The following is a 23,550-nucleotide window of genomic DNA, read 5'->3' on the forward strand; positions in this document are numbered from 1 at the left end:
TGGAGCCCCTGAATAGCTCTGCCCAGCTCCCCATCCTCTTGATCCACCCCCTCCCTGCTGCTTCTCTTTTACTCTCCCCCTTCCCCTGAATTGCACCCCTCTGCTCCCTCTGCATGCAAAGTTCTACCTTCTAAACTCCCCAGACCCTGTTTTACTCCTTACTCCTGCTCTACTGCGACTACCCTACCTCTCTTTACCATCTCAACCCAGTTCAACTCCTCTCCCAGTATGCTACCTATCTTCCTTACACTACAAAGAAGTGATTGTAAATCTGATGAACCTCCAAGCTGTGAGTTCCACAAGTGCAGTGACTAAACCTGTTTTGTTCATCCTCATATCTTCAATCTTAATAAAGTGACTTTGGTTTTTTGAGTCTCCCTCTGTTGCCCAGGCTGGAGGGCAGTGGCATAATCTTGGCTCACTGCAGCCTCCATCTCCTGAGTTCAAGCAATTCTCATGCCTAAGCCTCCCAAGTTGCTGGGATTGCAGGTGCACCACCACACCTGGTTAATTTTTGTATTTTTAGTAGAGATGGGGTTTTGCCATGTTGCCCATGCTGGTTTGGAACTCCTGGACCCAAGTGATTTGCTGGCTTCAGCCTACCAAAGTGGAATCAATTTTCTCTTACAGGTGTGAGCCACCATGCCTGGCCTTAAAGTGACTTTTTACATGGTAGGCACTGAAACAATATTTGCTGAGTTGTGATGATAGACTTCTAGCCCATTCTCTTGGTTCTGCCTCTATTGATGCCCAAAGTTACTTCAAGATGACCCTACCAACATTCTCACCTGTAAAATGGGTACAATAATACCTACTTTGTGGTGGCATTATGAAAATCAAAGAAAAGTTTGTAAAGTGTATATCATATTTCATTTATTGAATGTCTACTCTTATTTTGAGGGTTTGGGGACAGAAAAGTGTTTTTTTTCTAACACTGTGACCACCAGTCATGATAAATTATTCAACATGGGCTAATGCCCACCAGAGATGCACAATAGCAAGTTCTGGGATCAGAGTTCTGTTTACACTTGGAGGGTGAAGGAATATTGGTTGTTAGTTTTAAATGAGACCTCCTCTTGGATGGCAGCACATGAAAGAATTGCCTGGGCACGGCTCCAAGGTTCTGTATGCAACATGTGTGGATGTTCAAATACAATTTCATTTACACATGACCCCACCTGTCAAGAGCCCACATCCAAATTAAAAATACAAAAGATTAGCTTTTATGGCCAAGAGAACAAAAATAATAATTTGATAATGTTAGTATTTGAAGTGATAATTTATGATAAAGAGAATGATAATTGTGTGCCTTATTAATTACAGTCATCCCTCCATATCCACAGGTTTCTCATCTGAGGATTAGACCAACAACAAATAAAAAATATTCGGAAAAAAACAACACAAAACCAATATAACCATAAAATACAAATAAACAACTAATAGTGAATAACAACCATTTACATAACATTTACACTTCATTAGGCATTATAAGTAATCTAGAGATGCTTTACAGTATACAGGAGGATGTGCATAGATTATATGCAAATACTGTGCCATTCTATATAAGGGATTTGAACATCTGTATATTTTGGTATCTGTGGGTGGTTCTTGGAACCAAGCCTCTCTGGATATGGAATGATGGACTGTATTCTATGATTTCTTCCCCTTCTGGTCTTACATAGTCAGTATTGAAAACAGCAAGGATGGTTTAAGATAAGATTCTCCTGAACAAGCACTGGAAGATACCCTGGTTGCCAATCTTCTTACCAAAGCTTCCTAGAATCTTTGGATTTGGGCAAAGCATTTTAGATGGCATCTTAAGGAATTCTTGGCAAAGTGGTTTGGCAGGTGACCTAGAGGCTTGAAGATTGAAAACAGACTACAAGATTATTAAAAGACTTTCTCCCAATGGCACACCTTGTTGTAGTTTAAACTGTGTCCATATATATTACCTTGTGTAATTTTGATGTAAACTCTTATATGGTACAAGCTGTGATTATCCAACCCATTTTACAGATGAGGAAAGGGGCTCACAAACTTGCCCAAAGTTGGTTAGCTAGTGAATGGTGCCAGAACTTAGCCTTGGTTTTCTGACTCAAAGCCTCCTTTTTATTGTCTTACATTTACTTTCCTCAGGCTGGACTGAGTTCCGAGTCCCTACTCTTAGACCTGTCTCCTCTCTCAGTCTTGAGGTCTGAGGAGGGAGGGCTGCTTTGTTCCTTCCCCATCTTTCTGTCCCTGCAAGTCTTGTCCTCCTGACGTCTGCCCTGCCCACCTCCCCAAGGAGAGCTCATCACTCTTCTCCCATGCTTGTTCCCATAGCACTTGTTCATCCATTGTGCTATGTATAACAAATAGGTGCAGTGCAGTGTGGTTTGAGCCACAGAAAAATACCATCTCTATTTGTAAGTTTCTGCTTAATAACATGGTGTCCAAAGAGAGTACTGGGCGGGGATGTGTGTATCCACAATAATTGAAACCATTCTATGGACTTTATTTCTCATAACCGTGCACAGTAAGTATTCTTATCCCTGTTTTTATGGGGAATGCAGTGCATTACAGGGAAAAGCATATCTTGTCTGCATAAGGAAAGGTAGAGCATTTATTAAGTGCCTAAGATGTGCTAGTATTTTGCGTAGTAGTTTACAACTTATTAAATCCTCACAGCATCCTATGGAGGAAGATAGAAGTGATCCCATTCTACAGATGAGGAAACGGAAGTTTAGCAAAGTGAAATAGAATGTTCACTTACCAAATAAGTGATAAAGTCCAAAGCCTGTGATCTGGCCTAGGCTGAAATTTCAGGAAACTGCCCCCAAACAGAAATTGCTGCCAACAGGGCCTGTCTGATGAGAGGAGATCAATCCAGACTAGAACAGTGTGGCAATCAGGGCACAGCCTGCAACTCTTAGACAAGGAAGAAGGCAGGGAATTATGAGGTATCAAACAAATAGGAAAGAATTGGGATATAATTATAAGGAAAATGCAGCAAAATTCCAGGAAGCCAAACTCTCACAGAGCTGTTTACAACAGACGTAGTGGGAAAGCCATACTCTGGCCTGAAAACCACATGTTCTGGAGAAAAATATCACATAGAATCACAGAAACCCTATCAAGAAAAGGGCTTTCATTCATTTAATTGATCAGTTCATGCTTATTAAACCTCTACCATGAACCTGTCCTCTCCTTGGCACTGCAGGCTGAAAGTTGAAGAAAACTCAGTTTCTGCCCTCAGGTCACACTTTGTTGAAAGGTCATGGAAAAAGAGGACATGTGTTACTATGAAGCACTGTGAACCTATCAATAAATGCTACAAGAAAGTGCAAAATCTGAGGAATCACAGAAGATGGAACAACTCTTGGAAGCCTGGAAAATCAGAGAAGACTTCACAGAGGGGGTGACCTTATAGGAGAAGGCATTCTTCCAATTAAGATGTGGGCACAGCACATTCCAGCAGAAAGATGAACACAGGGAAAGGCATAAAAGCAGGAGTGTGTGCGGCAAATTCAGGGACAGTGGGCCGTTAGGTGCATGAAAAAATATATCATGTGGCTTTTCTGACTCTAATGCCAGTGTTCCCCAGCCCTATGCTTGGAATACGGAACACAGATGGCACTAACGGAGGTTGCTAAAAGAATCTAGATGGCTCAGTATACAATGGAGAATCAAGCCCGTTGCTGCCGATCGATTTCCATAAGGATTTCGTTTCATCTAATGTTTCAATCAGTGTCACCACAAGGAAACCCTTCAGTTAGGATGCAGTGAGGCAGGTAAGCACAGTGGCCTCTGGAGCCAGCATGCCCAGGTCAGAACTTGGCTCTGCAGTTTACAGTTGTATCAACTTGACTCTCTGTGCTTCACTTTCTTCATCTGTAAAATGGGGATAACAGTGTACATACCAATCTCCTAGGACTGTTGTGGAGATTAAACATGTGTTTATATTAAACTATGTAATCTCCCCATCCAGATCTTCTTGAATTAAATGGAATAAAAGAAGGACTGATTCTGCATATTTGTTTACAGTTTACACCCAACCTTCTGAGGATAACTACTTGAATGATGCCTCGGAGATCTTCTAGTCCAAATTCCTGGGTTTGGAAATTTGGCCAGATTACCGTATGGTCTTGGGCAAGTCTGAACTGCAATACCTATCCCTTCATGCCCTAGAGACCATGTGTGACCTAAAGCATTTAGTATCAGTAGTGACTAATGGCCACACAAAGTTTGGAGAATAAACCAGGCGCTATTGTGTTCTACAAATATTCACTTCTTCACCTCTCCCAATAATCTCGAGTCAGGTACTATTATCACTTACATTTTACCAATCAAGAAACCGAGACAGGCCAGGCGCGGTGGCTCAAGCCTGTAATCCCAGCACTTTGGGAGGCCAAGGCGGGTCAAGGGTCACGAAATCAAGAGATCAAGACCATCCTGGTCAACATGGTGAAACCCCATCTCTACTAAAAATACAAAAAATTAGCTGGGCATGGTGGCACGTGCCTGTAATCCCAGCTACTCAGGAGGCTGAGGCAAGAGAATTGCCTGAACCCAGGAGGTGGAGGTTGCAGTGAGCCAAGATCGCCCCATCGCACTCCAGCCTGGGTAACAAGAGCGAAACTCCGTCTCGAAAAAAAAAAAAAAAAAAAAAGAAACCGAGACATAGAGAAGTCAAATGTTTCTCCCCAACGTCACACAGTTAGTACACGGTAGAGGTAATATTTGAGCCCTGGCAGTCTGATTCCAGAGCCGTGGGCTCCTCCCCTCTGCTGATACGCCTCAGCAAACAAAAAATAACGGTTACTTTTGTTACTTTCCCAGGGTCCTTAGGAAGGTTAGATAAGATCTGAGATATAAACATATCCTACATAACTTATGTAATTAAAACCATAAAGTGCTGTGAGCATGTCAAATTGTTAGAGTATAAAGATGCATAAAATGTATAAAATATATAATAAACAACCTGGAAAACAATGTAAAAAATTCTCTCAGCTACCTTTGTCTGTTTTCTTTGTCATTTTAAGGTCTTGGCTTGAGCCAATCCCTGTGTTCCTGAGCTCTTAAGAACTGGCCACATGGCAGGGGTTTCTGGTTAATGTTAAACATTAAGAAACAATTACTGCCCTGGCTACTGTGAGGTGTGGATTGAGGCAGCTGGGCCTATTTTCACTTCTCCTGGCCAGCCTCACTCTTGGCCATCCCCTAGAATGAGCGCAGCTCATCTCAAGGCCAGAAGCTGGCCTCAGCAGGTCCTGAGAATCTCCAAAGTTCATTTTGTCTCTGTTTTCCCTGAAATCATCCTCTCTGGAACTCATTTTCTTCTTAAGGCATCTCAACCTAATCTTGGAAAAAGCCCTTTTACAAGCAGCGCTGCAAGAACTACACAGAAATATTGTGGCCCCAGAGTCAGGAAATCAGGGTAACTTAAACTGGGAGAATCATAGCTCCTCTGTGGGCCTCAGACTTCCTTTTTGCAAAATTAAAAGTTTGGGCCGGGCATGGTGGCTCACGCTTGTAATCCCAGCACTTTGGGAGGCCGACGTGGGCGGATCACGAGGTCAAGAGATCGAGACCATCCTGGCCATAGTGAAACCCTGTCTCTACTAAAAATACAAAAATTAGCCGGACATGGTGGCACATGCCTGTGGTCCCAGCTACTCAGGAGGCTGAGGCAGAAGAATCACTTGAACCCAGGCGGAGGTTGCAGTGAGCTGAGATTGCACCACTGCACTCCAGCCTGGAGACAGAGTAAGACTTGGTCTCAAAAAAAAAAAAAAAAAAAGTTTGGATAGAGAATCTAGAAGGTCTCTTCTGGCTTGAAAACATACAATGTAGCATCCATCTGCTAGCAGTCACACACTAAGTGTACTACATGGATGCCAAACACTTTGTGTCTTGAACACAGAAGCCGGTTGAGGTAGAGCATTTTACCTGTCTGTCATACCTTCCCCTTCCCAGTTCCCACTGTGTTTCAGAGGCATTTCTGGTGATGGTTTTGGTGATTTTAAAATAGATCTACAAAATTCTGACACTATCCCTCTAATATGTGAAGCTTAATTACCCTTCCAAAGTTAGGTCATAAAAGGATCACAGCTTCCACCTTGCTCTTGCTCTGCAGGAAGCCAGCTACCATGTTGTAAGGACACTCAAGCAGCCCTATGAAGAGGTGTAAATGTGAAGAAACTGAGGTCCCTTGTTAATAGCTTTATGAGTGAGCTACCGTGGAAGCAGATTCTCTAGTCCCAATCACATCTTCAGATGATTGCAGCCCCAGTTGACATCTTGACTGCAACCTCATGAGAGACCCTGAGCCGTGGCCACTCAGCTGAGCTGCTCCTGGATTGCTGACTTTTAGAAATCAAGTGAGATGATAAGTATTTATTGTTTTAAGCTGTTAAGTTTGGGGGCAATTTACTATACAGCAATAGATAGCTTATGTACCAGTAGTGGTTGCTATTGCTAGTGATGGTGGTGGTAGAGTAAACTATAACTCTGCCCCTGCCCTGTATCACTGTAATTTTCCTGTATGGAGACTGATTGAATGATTGATGTATGTCCTTGGTCCAGAAAGAATTTCAAAAGGCCAATCTGAAGCTCCTTAATGTCTACACCCAGGCTGAGCATAGATCCAAATTTAGAAAATAATTCTCTCCCTGGACCAGATACAAGTGGCATTATCTAGGCCAGCAGACTCATGACTTGGCATCATATAAATCTTGATTGGTTGGGCAGTGGCTCATGCCTGTAATCCCAGCACTTTGGGAAACCAAGGCAGGTGGATCACTTGAGGTCAGGAGTTTGAAACCGGCCTGGCCAACATGGTGAAACCCCTTCTCTACTAAACAATACAAAAAGTTGGCCAGGCATAGTGGTGGGCTCCTGTAATCCCAGCTACTCTGGAGGCTGAGGTAGCAGAATAGCTTGAACCCTGGAGGTGGAGGTTGCAGTGAGCCAAGATCATACCACTACACTCTAGCCTGGGTGACAGAGTGAGGCTCTGTCACAAAAACAAAACAAAACAAAACAAAAACAACAAAACTCTTGACCATGGTTTCCTCTTTGAGCTTATTCCTATTCTGGTAATTGCCTTTTTCATCCATGTCTTCTCTTCTGTAACAATCACACTGGTCCTTGTGACCCTAGGAGAGCTCTGTGGTCAATTAGATAAGTCTGCCATGAGTGTGAGAGGGAGAGTAGTACCTCATATACCAGGTGGCATCCTCTGTTTTTTTAATTTTTATTTTTCTTTAAGTTCTGGGATACATGAGTGGAAAGTGCATGTTTGTTACATAGGTATACATGTGCCATGGGGTTTGCTGTACCTATCAACCCATCATCTAGATTTTAAGCCCCACATGCATTAGGTAATTGTCCTAATGCTCTCCCTTCGCTTGTTCCCCACCCTCTGACAGGTCCTGGTGTATGATGTTCCCTTCCCTGTGTCCATGTGTTCTCATTGTTCAACTCCCCCTAATGGGTGAGAACATGCGGTATTTGATTTTCTGTTCCTGTATTAGTTAGCTGAGAACAATCATCCTCTGTTTTTAATAGGAAGCTTGTAGTTTATCTCTTAATCCTTCCCCCATGCCACCTACTGTTAGACCTCCTCTGGGATAATGTAAAGGACACAGTTTGCCATTATAACCGTTGTGCATGTTCTCTAATGATTACAAATGCCCCTGGTATTTGGAAACATAATTTATGAGCACAGCCAGCTCCTGGGTCTCACTGAGTCTCAGGGACTGCTGAGTGAGCTGCATGGGGCTTAGCGTCAGCTCCTATTGTATGGGAAGGAAAACTGAAGATCAGAAAAGGCACACATTGCAAGACCTATGTCTGTCATTCTGTTTTATGGCTGAATGTCTGTCTTCAATACTATTCAATAGAGATTCAGGCTCATGAATATCTTAAGGGTTTGTGATTTAGCTAAAAAAGTGAAAACTTCTCCCTTATTACCACACTGCATGAAGTGGCTAAGTACATGTATAAGGAGTCTGGAGGACTTTGCCAATACAAGATGGGAGGAAGAGAAAGCTAATGTGCAGAACTTGCAGGGCGTGTGATCGATGGGAGGTTTCCCCAGGGTTGGACCTCTCTGTCTTCTACTTTGTTGTCGTCATCCTCAAAATAAAAACAAGTGCTCTCTGGCATCTCCCAAGAATCGTAGTTCTTCACATCTGGGTTGTCTTGTCACTTACAGAAGGCTTTCCTGCTCCTGACCCCCTTTGTTTTTCACAGTATGCCCCCCTGGGAGGTTTCAGTATTACCCCCTTTTATTGATGAGGAAAATGAGGCTCCATTAATAAAACGGACTCAAGGCAACAGCATGATTGCCTATGTCATATTAAAGTTTCCCATTTCTTTCCTTAGTGAGTGAGGATGAATGTGTGGGAATGTGTATGCCAGATGTATATTTGTATGCATGAATCTTGTAAGTATAGGTGACCTGAGGTCCTTTAGTGTCTAGGCCCCATCCACCTTTCTTTCATCATTAGCTCTTTCTATTTTTGTAGACCTAGGAAAAGAGGATTTTAAAAAAGTATACTTTACGTTCTGGGGTACACGTGCAGAATGTACAGGGTTGTTACGTAGTTATACACGTGTCATGGTGGTTTGCAGCAGCCATCACCCTGTCGCCTACATTAGGTATTTCTCCTAATGTTATCCCTCCCTTAGCCCCCATCCCCCATCAGGCCCCAGTGTTTGATGCTCCCATCCCTGTGTCCAGGCGTTCTCATTGTTCAACTCCCACTTATGAGTGAGAACATGTGGTGTTTGGTTTTCTGTTCTTATATTAGTTTGCTGAGAATGATGATTTCCAGCTTTATCCATGTTCCTGCAAAGGACATGAACTCATCCAGAAAAGTGGATTTTTGAAAGAAAATACTACATATTCATTATAGATAATTTAGAAAGTATAGTAGATTAGTCTACTTAAGTTGTTATAACAAACACGGTAGATTGGGTGGCTTAAACAATGGAAGTTCATTTTCTTGTAGTTTTGGAGACTAGAAGTCCAAGATCAAGGTGCCATTAGGATTAGCTTTGTCTGAGGTCTCTCTCCTTGGCTTGCCGATGGCTGCCTCCTTGCTGTGCCCTCACATAATCTTTCCTCTGTGTGTGCACATTCCTGATGTCTCTCTCTGTACGTCCAAATTCCCTCCATAATAAGGACAACAGTCAGATTGCTTTAGGGCCTACCCTATTAGCCTCATTTTAATTTACTCACCTCTTTAAAAAAACTCTGTCTCCAAATACAGTCACATTCTGAAGTATTGGGTTCAGGTCTTAAACATGTGAATTTTGATGCAGAGGTAATATAATTCAGCCCATAAATGCAGAAAATGCAGAAAGTGTACAGAATTATAAAGAAGGTAAAAATCATCAGTAATCTCACTCCGAGGGACAATATCTTTGAATATTTTGAAATGTTTCCTTCCAGTGCTTTATAATTCCTTTCCTCTTTCTGTATGACTAATCTTGTCACTCAGGTGGGATCATAATGACAATAACAAATAACAAACAACTGCGGCATTTACTAATCCTACAACATGCCAGGTATCATTTTAAGTGTGATAAAGGTGTTAACTAATTTCATCCACACATATCCTCCTGAGATGGGTATTGTTAATATCCACATTTTGCAGATGAGGAAAGTGAGAAGTAGGGGAGGTAAGTAATTTTCCCAAAGGTACACATCAAGTAAGTGATGAAGCCAGGGCTTGAACTCAGAGAATGCAGCTCCAGAGTCCATGCTCCTAGGGTGATAATTACAGGAAGGAGCATGGATTTGGAAAAAGAAAGGGAGCGAAGTAGGATAAGAAGTTGGAAGCTGTTTAGCCACAGAGTTCTCTCTCTCCCTAGCAGGGCAGGAGTGAAAACAACATAGGCTTTGGGGGCCAGTGAATCCAGTTCCGGGTCACAGCTCTATCATTCTCTAAATTGTGAATCAGAACAAGCTCTGCAGGTATTCATTATCTCCATTTACAAATGTTGAAGTTGAAACTTTAAATTGCCCTTCTAGTGGTGCTGTGAAGATGAGAAATAATATACTTAAAATACCTAGCACATTACTATGCATAATTATTGCTCAAGAAATAGAGGTTATTGGGGTTATTTATAAAGATCTTGCAAGTCCAAGGGATGACAAATTTCCAGATGCAGCCCTGCCAAAGAGTGGCAGAGCCATTGTGAAGCAGGAGTTTGAGGAAATGAGAAGGACAGCGAGGGGAGGGATTTAAGGGAATGTGGCAACATGGGTGGTGCCTGTCCCAAAGCCTCCGTAGTAGACTGCAGAATCCTTCAGGGAAGAGACATTCCTTTCTCACTCATTCATTCAACAAATATTTCTTAAGCACCTGTGTGCTAGGCATTGTTCTAGGTATTTGGGCTATGTCAGTAAACAAAAGCGAGAAAAAGCTCTGCTGTCCTGGAACTTACGTTGTAATGGGGGAAGATAGACAATCAACAATAAACCTAATAAAAAACTAAAGTATAGAGTACTTTCTAAAATATGAAGTTCTGTGAGAGAAATAGAGCTGGTTAGGGGGACTGGGTGTGCTGGGGGCAGGGCAGTTATTATTACAGTTTTAGAGAAGTTATCTTTTGACCAGAGGCTTGAAGGAGGAAACCATGCATATATCTTAGAAAAAAAAGTTCCAGGGCCAGGCGCAGTGGCTCACGCCTGTAATCCCAGCACTTTGGAAGGCTGAGGCGGGTGGATCATGAGGTCAAGATTCGAGGCCATCCTGGTCAACATGGTGAAACTCGGTCTCTACTAAAAATACAAAAAATTAGCTGGGCATGGTGGCGCGTGCCTGTAATCCCAGCTACTCAGGAGGCTGAGGCAGGAGAATTGCCTGAACCCAGGAGGCGGAGGTTGCCGTGAGCCGTGGTTGCGCCATTGCGCTCCGGCCTGGGTAACAAGAGCGAAACTCAGTTAAAAAAAAAAAAAAAAGTTCCAGGTAGACAGACAATGCCTAGGAGGCCTGTGTGGCTGGGGTGGGGAGGACAGCAGCAGTGGTGAAGTCAGAGTGGCGACAGGGCATCCAGACATGTAGAAACTATAATCCATTGTTAAAACTGTAGCTTTTGCTCTGATCAAAATGAGGAGTGCATGGAGAATTCTGAATCAAGAAATAACTCACCCATCTTATTTTTTAAATGGATCATTCTAGTAGCTCTGTTGAGAATAGACTGTCAGGGATAGTGCTGGCAACAGGTAATGCGTCTCCTAGTATCAGTTAGGAAGCTGATGGATAAACCGGGCTCAAGATGATGATGCTTCAGATTGGAATGATAACGAAGTGGTCAGATTCAGGATCTGTTTTGAAGGTAAACCCAGTACAGTTTCCTAACAGATTGGATGCAGGATATGGGAGAAAGAGAGAAGTCAGGGATGACCCTAAGCTGTTGCTTGTCTAACTAGAAGGTTAGCATTGCCCTCAACGTGGATGAACAGAAGTGGAAGTTAAGTAGGGCTTGGGAAGAAGATGCAGAGCTCATATTAGGAGTCAAAACTACCTATCATATATCTAAATGTAGTTGTTGAGTAGAGAGTTATGTGAGTCAGGGATTTAGGAGAGAGGGCTTGGGTAGACATATATATTTAGAAGTTTTCAGCATATGATATATAAATTTATAAAACTGGATGTGGAAGAGATCACAAAGTATCTAGCAGTCTTCACATCCCTCCATCCATCCATCCATCCATCCATCCATCCATCCATCCATCCGAGAGAGAGAAGAGAAGAGATTTAAAGAGGCTGCTGGTCCTCCAACTTTAGGAGAAAGGGAGAAAAGAAGGAACCATCAGAAGAGACTGAAAAGGAGCCATCAGTGATATAGGAGGGGAATAAAGAAAATGTTGGAAGCTGAAGAAAGTATCAAGAAGAAAAGATAATCAACCATGTCAAAAGTGCTGTTGGGTCGAAGCAATTGACTAGTGGGTTTAGCAACATAAAAGTCATTGGTGACCTTGACAAAGTTGTTTCCATGGAATATGGAGTGGAAACATGACTGGAGAGGGCCTAGGTGAAATCAGAGGGAAGAAAGTGGGACAGGGAAAAGACAGAAACTTGTTTGAGTTTTTCTAAAAAGGGGAGCAGGGAAGGGGGGCAGTGGCTGGAGGGGCATGAAGAGTTGAGTCTGGGTTTTGTAAACGTGGGAAAGACACAATGTATTCACATGTTGGTGGGAAAGGGAAAGGCAAAATTTGATAGTGTAGGAGAGAAGGTGTCAATTACTCCACTTATGTCCTTGCAAAGTGGCAGGGGAAGTCTAGACCATCCATGGCAGAACTGACCTCATGTGGCAGCAGGACAGACCATCTGTAGTGATGGGAGGGAAGGCAGGGCACACAGGCCCGAATGCAGGGTGGGGATTGGAGAGAATGCATGAGTGTGTGGAAGTTAGCTTTGAAATGCATCTGTTTTCTGTGACAAGAGCAAGCAAGGCCATTAGCTAAGTGAGAGGAAGAAGGAGGAGGTGTTGGAGGTTTGAAGAGAGAGGAGAGGGTGTGGAAGAATCTTTAGTTTTTCTTCTTGTCCCTTGCATAGGATTTGACCCTGGAGAAATGTTAACAAGACCAAAGACATAGAATTGAACTGGATTGTTCTAATGTTGCCCTCCTCGTGTGGCCTTGAGTTTGGAATCAGACAGAGTTTGAATCTTGGCTATACCACTCATTAGATTTGTGCTCTCCGGGAAGTCATTAGCCCCTCTTCAGATTTCTGAAACCTCAGGTTTCTCATCTGAAAAGAGGGAATTGAATAAGGTAACAAATGTTCTGTGCCCAGCTGGTCCCTAACATGTGGTAGGCGTGAAAACGATGCTATCATCAGTTTCTCAGGCACTGTCATAGCTTTAGCTCTCTGGACTGCATAATGCCCTTGGAATCAGAAGAATTTCGACTGAATTCCAGTTTTGCATCTCAATACATTTCCCTTTTTGTATCTCAATAAACTGAGATAAAAAAAAGTTAAACTAACCATTAAAGACTAACTCCTAATATTTTTTATCTTAAAAATGGAAGGAAAGATGGTATGAGTTCAGTATTATTCCCTTTCAAGCAAATTGACAAGCTTTCCTATTTCTACATTAATAAATGGTAGAGTAGACACTTACAAAAGAAAGACAAGCTGGGCAGCCATGCACTGCCTGGTGACTTTTGTGTAAGTTGCTTTGCTCCTTTCAGCCCCAGGTCCTTCATCTGCCAAATGGGAAACTTCAACTCCTTCTTTATAGGCAGGTGTGAGGCCTAAGGATATAGTTGCTGAGAAGGAGATGTAAAAGCATTTGCAAACTATGGAGTGCTCAAATACTCTCAGGTTAGTAGTGGTGGCCTCTGCCTCCAGGAGAACCAGGGACATCTTGGCAAGGCCCTCGAGTGAGGCTGGAGCACATCAAAGCCCATAGCTGCTTCTGGAGAGAGTTCCAGAAGGGCCCAGGGCAGCCTTACATGCTCCCTTTGGCTCTGACCTTTGTAACATTTCCCAATAAAACTGTGACATGTTGCTTATGCTCCAGACTAGAGATGAAGTAAAAACAGGTCAGGTTGCCCAGACCTAAACAAGTAGCAGATGGACCAAAATTGTGTCACTCCCTCCCATCTCTCTCAGTCCTCCAGGAGAAACTCTGGTAGGCAGCATCCAAAACCCTTGGCCCCCCAACCCCCTCATTTCTCTTGGCTGAGCAAAGAAAGCAGATTCTGAGGGGGAGATTAAGGATGGGCACAGACACTGGAGACTTGGAGACTTATGGTCCTGGATTTCATTCCAGCTGTCTCAGTTTACATGAAAGCTGATTGTCTATCCTGGTTTGTTCATTACAGCCCCACTTCAGCCCTACTGACCCTGTGGAATGAATTTTAGCATCTCCTTTCCCTTTCAAAAGTGTCCCTGTTTGGTGAAAAATTGCAATGTCATCCTGTAGATATGTGACCTTTGCTATAATATTCTTTGAATCCCAGTTTCCCCATCTGAAAAATGGGAATCATCATTTATATACTTCAAGATTATTGCTGATAATTTATACATGATTTAATGGAAATTGAAATGAAATAAGACACAAAGTCTATCTATTTATTTAAAGATAGGGTCTCACTCTGTTGTCCAGGTGGAGTGAGTGGTGTGATCATAGCTCACTGCAGTCTTGAACTCCTGGACTCAAGGGATCCTCCCACTTCAGTCTATTGAGTACTGGGGACTATAGGTGCATGTCACCACATTCTGTTTTGTTGTTGCTGTTGTTTGTTGAGTTAGGGGGTCTCACTTTGCTGCCCAGGTTAAAGCTAGTAATTTAATATCAGCATTGTTCTGGTTTATGCTTCTATCATTTTTTTTTTCTTCAAAGTATTTAAATAAACCCTTAGCTGGTTATGTGACCTCCAGTCCAGTGGTTCTCAACCCTTAGGGAACATCAGAATTACCTGCAGGTCTTGTGAAAACAGACTGATGGGCCCCACTCCCAGGGTTTCTGATTTAGTGGGTTTGTGGTGGGATGAGACTGAGCATTTCTAACAAGCTCCCAGATGAAGCCATGGTCTGGGGCCACACTTTGAGAACCATTGATCCAGTTTCTCCCCATCCACTCATTTCTGTGCTTCTGCCAGAATGATCTTTTTGAAACATCAATAAGTCCACATCAAAAAAAAGCCCACCTCTTTAGGTGGGCACTCAAGGCCTTACCCCTCTTACCTGTCGCCCTGATCTCCAGGCTCAGTTCTCAGCTTGCTGGCCCAGGCAGCTTTCTCTCTAAGAGGCAAAGCTGCAGGCATCAGAGAGGTCTGGGTTTGAATTCCAGCCCTGGCATAGGCTCTCTGCTGTGACTTTGGGCAAGTAACTTACCTCTCTCTTGTGCATACGGGAAAACTGAGGCTTAACAAGGTCAAGAATTCTTACTTTTGCGTGGAGCTGGAAAAGCTAAATAAACTGTGTGGGGAGCATGTGCCGTGGCTGCTCTTTGGCAGATGATCCTCAGCCTGAATGTCTTCTCAAGGCCTGTCTATTTAGTCTCTAAGAACTCACCCTCCTGTCTCCCTCCTCCCTGCCCTGCTTCTAGCCTCCCTCCCCCTAGTTCTGATGGCTCTTGCTGACAGAATCTGTGAAGTACCATGGGAAGGGCACACACAGGCCTTATCTCTGTGAGGGGATGGTCAGGTAGGACTGCCTGGAGGGAGGCCATAATAGGTTGTCAGCCTCCAAGATGGTTCCCAGTGGTCCTGCCTCCTGACACTCACTCCATTGTGCAGTCCCCTCCCACACTGTCCCTGGGTGGGACCAGTGGTGTATGGCCAAAGTGATGGTATGTCACTTCCAATATTAGGTTATAAATACTACTTTTCTGTGTTAGTTCCTCTTGCTTTCTCTTGATCACTTGCCCTGGGGGAAGCCAGCTGCCATGTTGTGGGGACATGGCAAGGAACTGAGGCCTCCCACCAGCAGCCATCTGAGTCAGCCGTTGAGAAAGCAGGTCTTTGAGCTGCCATCAAACCTTCGGGTAACTGCAACCTCATGGGAGACCCTGAGCCAGAACCATCCAGCCTAGCTGCTCCTAGATTCTGGATGCGTCAATATCATGTTAGATAATGAATGCTGTCCCAAGTTGCTAAATTTTGGAGTAATTTGTTATTCAGAAATAGATAACTAATACATGAAGCTTGAAAAAGTTAAAGGCACACAGATTGCAAGGAGCAAAGATAGAAATGGATACCTGAATTTCTGGCTCTCTGGCCCTTGCTGGCACACTGTAAGGTACATGGATGTGCTTTGGTCAAGGAATAGGCCGAGGTGGATATCCAAGCCAGAGTGACTGAGCAAGCTTAGGATGCAGGCACACACTTCACTTGTTATATAACCTGTTTGTGTAAGCTCATCGCCTGGCTTGGAGCATTAACTGCCCTGCTGACACTGTTCAGACACTCCTCGGCATGGCTCAACATGGCTCTTGTGCAGGTGCTGCCACCCAGACTGAGAGCGAAGCTACTGACCCCTGTAAAGGAGAATGACCGTCTGGCAGATGGACAGTGGGGAGCCAGGAATGGGCTTGTGCCCAGGGACAAAGAGTTAAGCTGCTGACCATGAAGACCAGGGAGAGCCAGCCATGCAGGTATGTGTGGGAGCAGCCAGAGCAAGCAGCTGACTCGAAGCAGTGTGAGAGAGCCAGTGTAAGCTGCTGATGAGAGAGCTTCTGAATTAACTACATTTCACCTGTTTACGCCCCCCCACCAAAGTGTTTTTTCAGCGATCACCATCTACCCACTCCCTTAGAACCTCAGTGTGAGCTGGAACCTAACCCTGAGCATGACATTAGGCATAGTCGTCACCCTGGACCTAACACACACCTTGTTACCTGAGCCAAGATTAGCTTTGATGATTGCAGGGAGGTATGCAGGAAGAGGGGAGGAAAAAGAGGAGGAGAGAAAAAAGGCCCTCCAAAAGCAGTTCAGGAGAGGCTTGGGAAAGGTATGTCTGAAATCACAAATCTAACAGACAGGGGGAAACGAGAAGGTCAAGGTCTACACCCACCTGTTGCTTCTACTGCTCTAAGACTGCAGCCACTCACCTTCCTACCTGGGTCCTGTCTGTGATCAGAGGAGGAAGTGGCTTCCCAGTTTGCAGGCATCTTCAGGAAAGCCTTGAGAAGTCTTGCTCTGATCAGCCTTTGCTTTTTTCCCCACAGCCTTTCAGCACCCAGGGCCTCACAAGCCAGGAGGTGAATTGTAATGTGCATTATTCATCTTCTACCGTGTGCCAGGCACTGGGCTAGATGTAGGATTTAATTCCATGCTTAGAGAAGACTTGAGAAGTATATACTTTAATACTCATTTTACAGATAAAATGAAGCTAGATTTGAAGAACTCAGACAGTCTGTGCAAAGTTCACTGACAGCTGTTAAAGATTTGAATTTAGTTCTATTCCACTAAGGTCTGAGGCAAGTCCCCCACAGTGGGCTACATGAATGAATAAGGAGGCAGAGTTCAGAGACCCTCATTCACACACATATTTTAAAGTGCCTACACTATGGAGGTAAGGGAGTAACAGTGGTGAAGTCCCTGTTCCAAGAATTGAGTGAGGAAAACATCACACTGTATCATATTAGATCGTTTACCTGGGACAGAAGGAAGCACCAAGTGTTGTGAGAGTCAAGGCCTGAGCTGAACCTACGATGGGCAATCAGGGAAAGCTCCTTGGAGGAGGGAATACCTAAATTGAGCCCTCTTACAGAGAGGTTGAAGTTAGACAAACAAGATGAGTGAAGGGTGTCAAGGCGTATGTACAAGCCAGGTTTAAGAGAGCTGGACATTCTTCGGAGCCTTGCTCCTCCAAGTGTGCTCCCAGGCTGGAGTGGCTGCTCTGGTGTCCCTTGGGAGCTTGTTAGGTTTGGTCCACCCAGATCTACAGAATCAGAATCATAATCAGGTGGTTCACATGCACATTTAAGTCTAAGAAGTGCTGCTTTAGAGGAAGAAACACTTGTTACGAACCATATAAGAGAGCAAAGTACATTTCTGATGCATGAACCCATGCAGCGAGGGTAGGGTAGTGTGCCATGGGATGGATGCCAGGTGTGAGGCTGAGCAGTGAGTGCAGGATAAAATGTTCTCAGGCCCAGGTGAACATGTATCCAGGTCTAATTTTTAAATAGAAGACAAATACCTGGTTATTTATGAAAAATCTGGTGATTTTAAGATGTCAATTAATTTAAAAATTAAAAATATTCTAGTGGATCAAAAAATCATGACTTTGGGCTGTTAGTTGATAGCTTCTGGCTTCTAATTGTAAGCACAGCACCTGTATCTTCATAACTGGCTGTTGAATGAATGAATTAGGTGGGAAAGGATTGGAATATCCCTTCAAGGCCTGCAGAGCTGGCTATTTCTCTTCACATACTTTTCCACCTTTGGCCTCAGTTTCTTCACCTAAAAGCCAAGGGTTCCAGTTGATGATTTCTAAGGACTCTCCCAAAGCTTAGCCTTGGCAACCCAGGAGAGGGTTCGAATATCCTGCCCCAAGGGGTGGGATCAGTGGTACTAATGCAGGAACAGGGGTTGGGTGCTGTCCCTTTGGGATGCCAGAGCTTTCTGTGTGTGGCATGTTCTGTCCTTCCCAATGGGGACTGAGCTGTTCACTGGGCAGAAGAAATGAGCCTCCTAATTCAGTTTTTCTTTCATTTAGGTTGAAGCCTTATAAAACACCAGGGTCCCTCTAGACACAGAGGGAGATAGCAAGGGAGGCCAGCCCGGGCCTCTGGCCTCTGCAGGCTCATGCCGTTCCTGCTTCTGATGCCCCTTCCAGTGCTGCCTCCCCTCTCTCTGCTGCGTGTTCTGACTGAGGCTGCTCTTCCCACACTCAGTTCTGAGCTTTCCACAGCCCTGCCCATCTTCTTGCTGCCCTCACCTGCTTCTCTGCTGCTCAGAGGAATCCTGTCTCCATCTCATTCTTTCTCTAGAGGACAGGATTTAGGCTCTGGCCTAACTAAGAGATCATGTTACCAATGAGCTCGTGGAGGATTCCACATGAGAAGCTGTTGGCCAAGCTTGAGAGACAGTAGGGCAGGCAGTATAGGAGCACATTCACATTCCACAGACCTGGGTTCAAAGCTCATCAACGTCATCCACTCCCTGAGTATCCTTGGTTGAAACTTTCATCTGTGTGGGCCTGAGTTGATACATCTGTAAGACATAGATAATAACACACCCTGTGTAGGTTGTGAGGATTTTTAAAAATTCACTCATGTTTATTTAGCATTTATTGTATAAAAAGCACTACACTAATGACCTTACTTGCAATATTGCATTTAATTCTCACAAGAGCCTCAGAGCTAGGTGTTATTATGCCTATTTTACAGATGGGAAAACTAAGACAGTAAAATTAATCAAATTGTCTTCGGTCTCACAGGTAGTATGTGGCAGAGACTGAATCAGGTGCAGGGGATTCTGATTCCAGAGCCAACACACATGACCACAGACTCAGATAAACTTAAAAAAGTTTCAAACCTGCCCCCACCCTCATTTAGCCTCAGTGGGAGGTTTAATGGGCCAGACAGTGTTAAACGGCCAACTTCACATTTATAGAAATCTTTTCTGGGGAGAGTTTTCAAAAACTTTTCACTGACACGATCTTACTTCCACCTCTCCGCAACTCTATGTGGGTGGGTATTACCCTGTTTTACAGATGAGGCAACTGAGGCTCAGAGAGCTAGTCAACAGCTGAGCCAAGACTTGAATCCATTTCTCCTGACCCAAACCATAAGCTTTTTCTTCTTTACCATCTGCTTGGCATTTGTCATTGTCAAGGAATGAATGAATTGTATTAATTAGTCAACTAATAGCTCAGTGAGCAGAAGAAGGACTCAGCAAAAGTTGATCTTGGTGGCAGGGGGAAAGGTACAAAACTGGGTTTGATCACAGGTTGCTGTATCAGAAGGGTGGGCTTGGGCAGACAGATGACACAGAATAGGAGACAGACTGCAGGGTTTTGAGCTGGATGTCCCTGCATTTGGGGATTGTTTGAAGGATACTGAAGGTGAGTGTTGCTGGTTTCCTCATTTCAGATTCTTAGGTGTCTTTATGCCATGGTTGTGGTTTAGGCAAGGATGGAAACACTCAGTACAGGGCATGAAAGAGTACATTTTTTAGGCAGGTCAAAAGGGCTAAACAGAGGTTCAAAGCATTAGCCTGTTGGGTCCAGGTTTTGCGGTATGCAATATCCTCTGGACCTTAAGCATTTATAGTCTAGCCTCATGGATTAGCACATTAGGTTCCCCAAGCCACCTTGAATGGTCTGTGCCTTTTCTTACCTCTGGGTCTTTGCACATGCGATTCCTTCAGCCAGTCAGAGGAGGAGGCTGCACAATGGGCAGAAGGGCAGAGAGAGGCAAGCGGTGTGATGGCAAAATTCCCATGGACTCTCTGCATGCCAGGTTGGATAACAACACGGTAAAATGATAAAACACTCTGCTACTTACCACCTGTGTGGCCTTGACAAATGACTTAACTACTCTTTGCCTCATTTTCCTTATAGGTATAAAATAAGGATGATGATGTTAACTCAAAAGGTTAGCATGAGGATTAAACCTGTTAACACATACGAAGACCATCACGCTGCTGGAGGATTAAAAAGAGAGATGCATCCTGAATGCTCAGCACCGCATCTGGCACCTGGCTCTCATACAATCATGGTGAGTTCTTAGGAGCCTTTTAGAAGGCTTTCCTAGACTTCTGCTTTCCTTTAACTCAGTTCATCAGATTACGGTGTTACTGTTATGTGGTCTTGGAGCACCAAAGTTTAGATTTATTTGATTTGGGTTCAGGTGTGCCAGTCCCTTTTTAGCAGGCATTCCAGGTGATTTGACTGGTTCCCACTTAGTTCGTCTGGGTTGGTGTTTCTCAATTCTTCACTGTAAGATATGAGGCCGTTTCTTACAGACCCTGAACTATGTGAGGGCAGGAGCTGCTCCTGTGTTTTTTATCAGTGAGTTTCCAACACCTCTGCACAGAACCTAGCACAGAGGACCTTCTTAGTAATATCTTAGGAATATACAAACTTGCATGTCTTGCTAATGATTCTCTCTGTAGCATTATATGATAGACAGAGCTCAGAACATAAATTGGATCTAGTTTTTTTGATACCACTGTTACTAGTTAATAATTATTTATCCTAAGCTTTCCCTATTCAAATCAAGTTACTCTCTCCTTATTGGAATCTAACTGATACAGATGGCAATACTGTATAATGGGTAAGAGCATGAACTCTAGAGCCAGAAAACCTCAATTTATTTTTTGGTAAACAAAAATACTAAAGTGTCTCTGGTTGTCTGGACCTCCAGAGTGAGGTAACATTTAGGGAAGAAGAGTCCAAACCAATTTTGCTTCTCTGGCAAGATTTTGCAGCCAGACACCCCTTAGGATGTCTGTATGCACATTTAAGGAGCTCACAGGTGGGGATGGCAGGATTAGGACTGAGGGTATGCAGAGGCTTAACTGATGGGAGGTTACCCAGCCCACACCTGCACATAGGCCTTCTCTAGCAGCAACTGAAGGAAGTCACCTGTGTCCCTACGACCTGAGTCTATTCACATGCAAGAACACCAGCTTCTGTTGTTCAGATGCCATCCTGGCTGGTCTGATGGCCTCCCATCCCCAACCCCACCTACTCTGGCTGGATCTCATTTATAGCTTCATCCTCAAATTACAGGTATTAACTGCAATTAGACTTCTGCTTGAGCTTGATGGGGAAACGGAAGGCAGGCTGATTACCCCTGGATTGACACCATATATTGAATGGCAGGAGTGCCTTGAGTGGGGAATCTGAGTACTCGTATGGGCTCTGTCTTTCAAATCCCAAGAAAGTCACTAAAAGTCCTAGAATGTGAGAGCCACCAGATACCAGAGCTCTGTAAGAAGTCAAGCTCGGTACATATCACGAGGGACCCGCCCTTGTTATTGGTTTCTGGGTAAACCGTAGGAAAATTGTGAAGCAGGAAACTAAAGCCAGAAGAACAGTGACTTACGGCCTCCCAGGAAATAATCCTGCTTCCTCTCGCTGTGGTTTCCCAGGTATCAGATCAGCATCTCAGTCTGAAGCCTTTCTCTGTCCAATTCTGACTTCTCTCCCTTTTCAATTTTACAAACATTGCCCTCAATATACCATTTGCATTCCTAACTCATCTCGGTCTCTGCATCCCGGAGGACCCAATGGCCATAAATACTGCCACCAATTTAACATGGCATCTAACACATAGCAAGGGACGGTAAATGGTAGACACAAGAGTATTGGCAGTCATACTGTTATTATTATTTCTCCTGATTAAGAAAATCTTGCAGCCTTTCTGGTTAAGGGAACCAAAAGTGACAAATACACAGGAAATCTGTGCTTAGTCTGACCAGAACTTCTCAGAAGGAACAAATACCCTGCAGGGCTGGCCATGAACAGCAGATCTGGCCCTCAGAGCTACATCAGGAAGATCACTGTTTTATAAATGGTCTCATCATTTGCGATTGTTCTTCTTACAAAGAGGACACGACACTCATTTGGAGTGTGCAAGGCAGCTCAGGGGTCCTGATAAAACAAATTAATTTTAAAAAGGAGAATATTTCATATTTGACATGCTCATCACTTCTTACTTGATGCCGAGCGGAGGGCGTATTGCGCCGTTCATTGTGCATGTCAAGACTCGAAGACAATCTCAATACAAGTCATGCTGCTCTGAGATTTAAGACCCTTCAGGATATTTTGCATACTTGGTATATTGCCACCTTTGGCGTTTTAACATTTATTGAACCCCAGGGCCATAAAACTGTCCTGCTTTTTATAGAGTGCACAGATTCAGAGACTCCCCTACAGGCTAACCCACCAGAGTTTGAAGAGACCTTACTGAAACAGTTCTTGATTTGTAACTGAAATGCTACCCTGCTATTAAGTTGTCTAACCATGGCACTGGCATTTTACAGTGGGAGAGATGACCCTCTCCTCCCATCCCCAACACCCCAAAGGAGTTTACTGAGTGACTAACTTCTAAGACAGCCTGTTCTGTGTCTTGGTGAGTGTTACTCTGAGTTGAGTTGTAGATTTCTTTTAACTTATTTTTTCAAATTTATTTTCTTCCTTCTTTCTTCTTTTCCTCTTCCTCCTCCAACTTCTCTTCCTTCTTCTTATAGTAAGTGCTGCCTTTTGGGAGCTTTATTTTGTCTGAAGAGTCAAAGACCCCATGAATCGTATCATATGACCTGGTGTGCCCTGCCCTGTTCTGGCTTATAACCATTACCTGAGTATAAATATTAATAGCAGCTCCTTTCCCTCTTAGATATGGAATAGGGGCCTTAGCAAAATATAAGTATACATATATACCCCCCTCACACACACCCACACACATACACATATATACACAAAATGATAAAAGTTTGGAATCATGAGCCATATACAAATTTAGAAAAAGGTTGTTTTTATTTCATTCATGATCATTTATTATGTATTGGACAGTTCTGTGACACTGCTGTAGAATCCAAATGAGCTGCCAACCTAGATTTGAGGGGGTATAGTCTTGCTTGAAATCTAGGGTATGAGATGAATAACTACTCAGGGCTCTATGTGGTCTTCGGAATGCTTGAAGTAGATCTTTGGGCGCTCACAAATGGTCAAAAAAATCATGGCTCTTGTGGTATACAAAGATGATAGTTCACGCCTGTAGTCCCAGCACTTTGGGAGGCCAATACGGGTGGATCACGAGGTCAGGAGATCGAGACCATCCTGGCCAACATAGTGAGACCCCATCTCTACTAAAAATACAAAAATTAGCTGGGCATGGTGGTACGTGCCTGTAGTCCCAGCTACTCAGGAGGCTGAGGCAGGAGAATCACTTGAACCCAGGAGGCAGAGGCTGCAGTGAGCCAAGATCATGCCATTGCACTCCAGCCTGGATGACAGAGCGAGACTCTGTCTCCAAATAAATAAATAAATAAGTAAAAATAAAGATGATAGTGATCATGAATGCAAATAGTAATAGCTAACATATTTACTACATGCTTGGGCATTGTTTCAAGTATTTTATATT

At 43.7% G+C, this 23,550-nt stretch overlaps 1 long non-coding RNA gene across 11 annotated transcripts in view; it reads left to right on the forward strand.

Moving 5' to 3' along the window:
* Positions 1–23,550, forward strand: part of LOC118142950 (uncharacterized) — a 99,959-nt gene that overhangs the window by 42,750 nt on the left and 33,659 nt on the right. For 10 of the 11 annotated variants that reach the window (XR_013520481.1, XR_013520480.1, XR_013520482.1 and 7 more), the window contains exons 4-6: positions 6,116–6,359; positions 15,951–16,104; positions 20,022–20,178. This is a non-coding gene — a long non-coding RNA (uncharacterized LOC118142950). The remainder of the gene's footprint in view (positions 1–6,115; positions 6,360–15,950; positions 16,105–20,021; positions 20,179–23,550) is intronic. The other variant, XR_013520484.1, reaches the window with a different exon arrangement.

This window comes from Callithrix jacchus, chromosome 7 (genome assembly GCF_049354715.1).
Source record: "Callithrix jacchus isolate 240 chromosome 7, calJac240_pri, whole genome shotgun sequence".
NCBI lineage: Eukaryota > Metazoa > Chordata > Mammalia > Primates > Cebidae > Callithrix > Callithrix jacchus.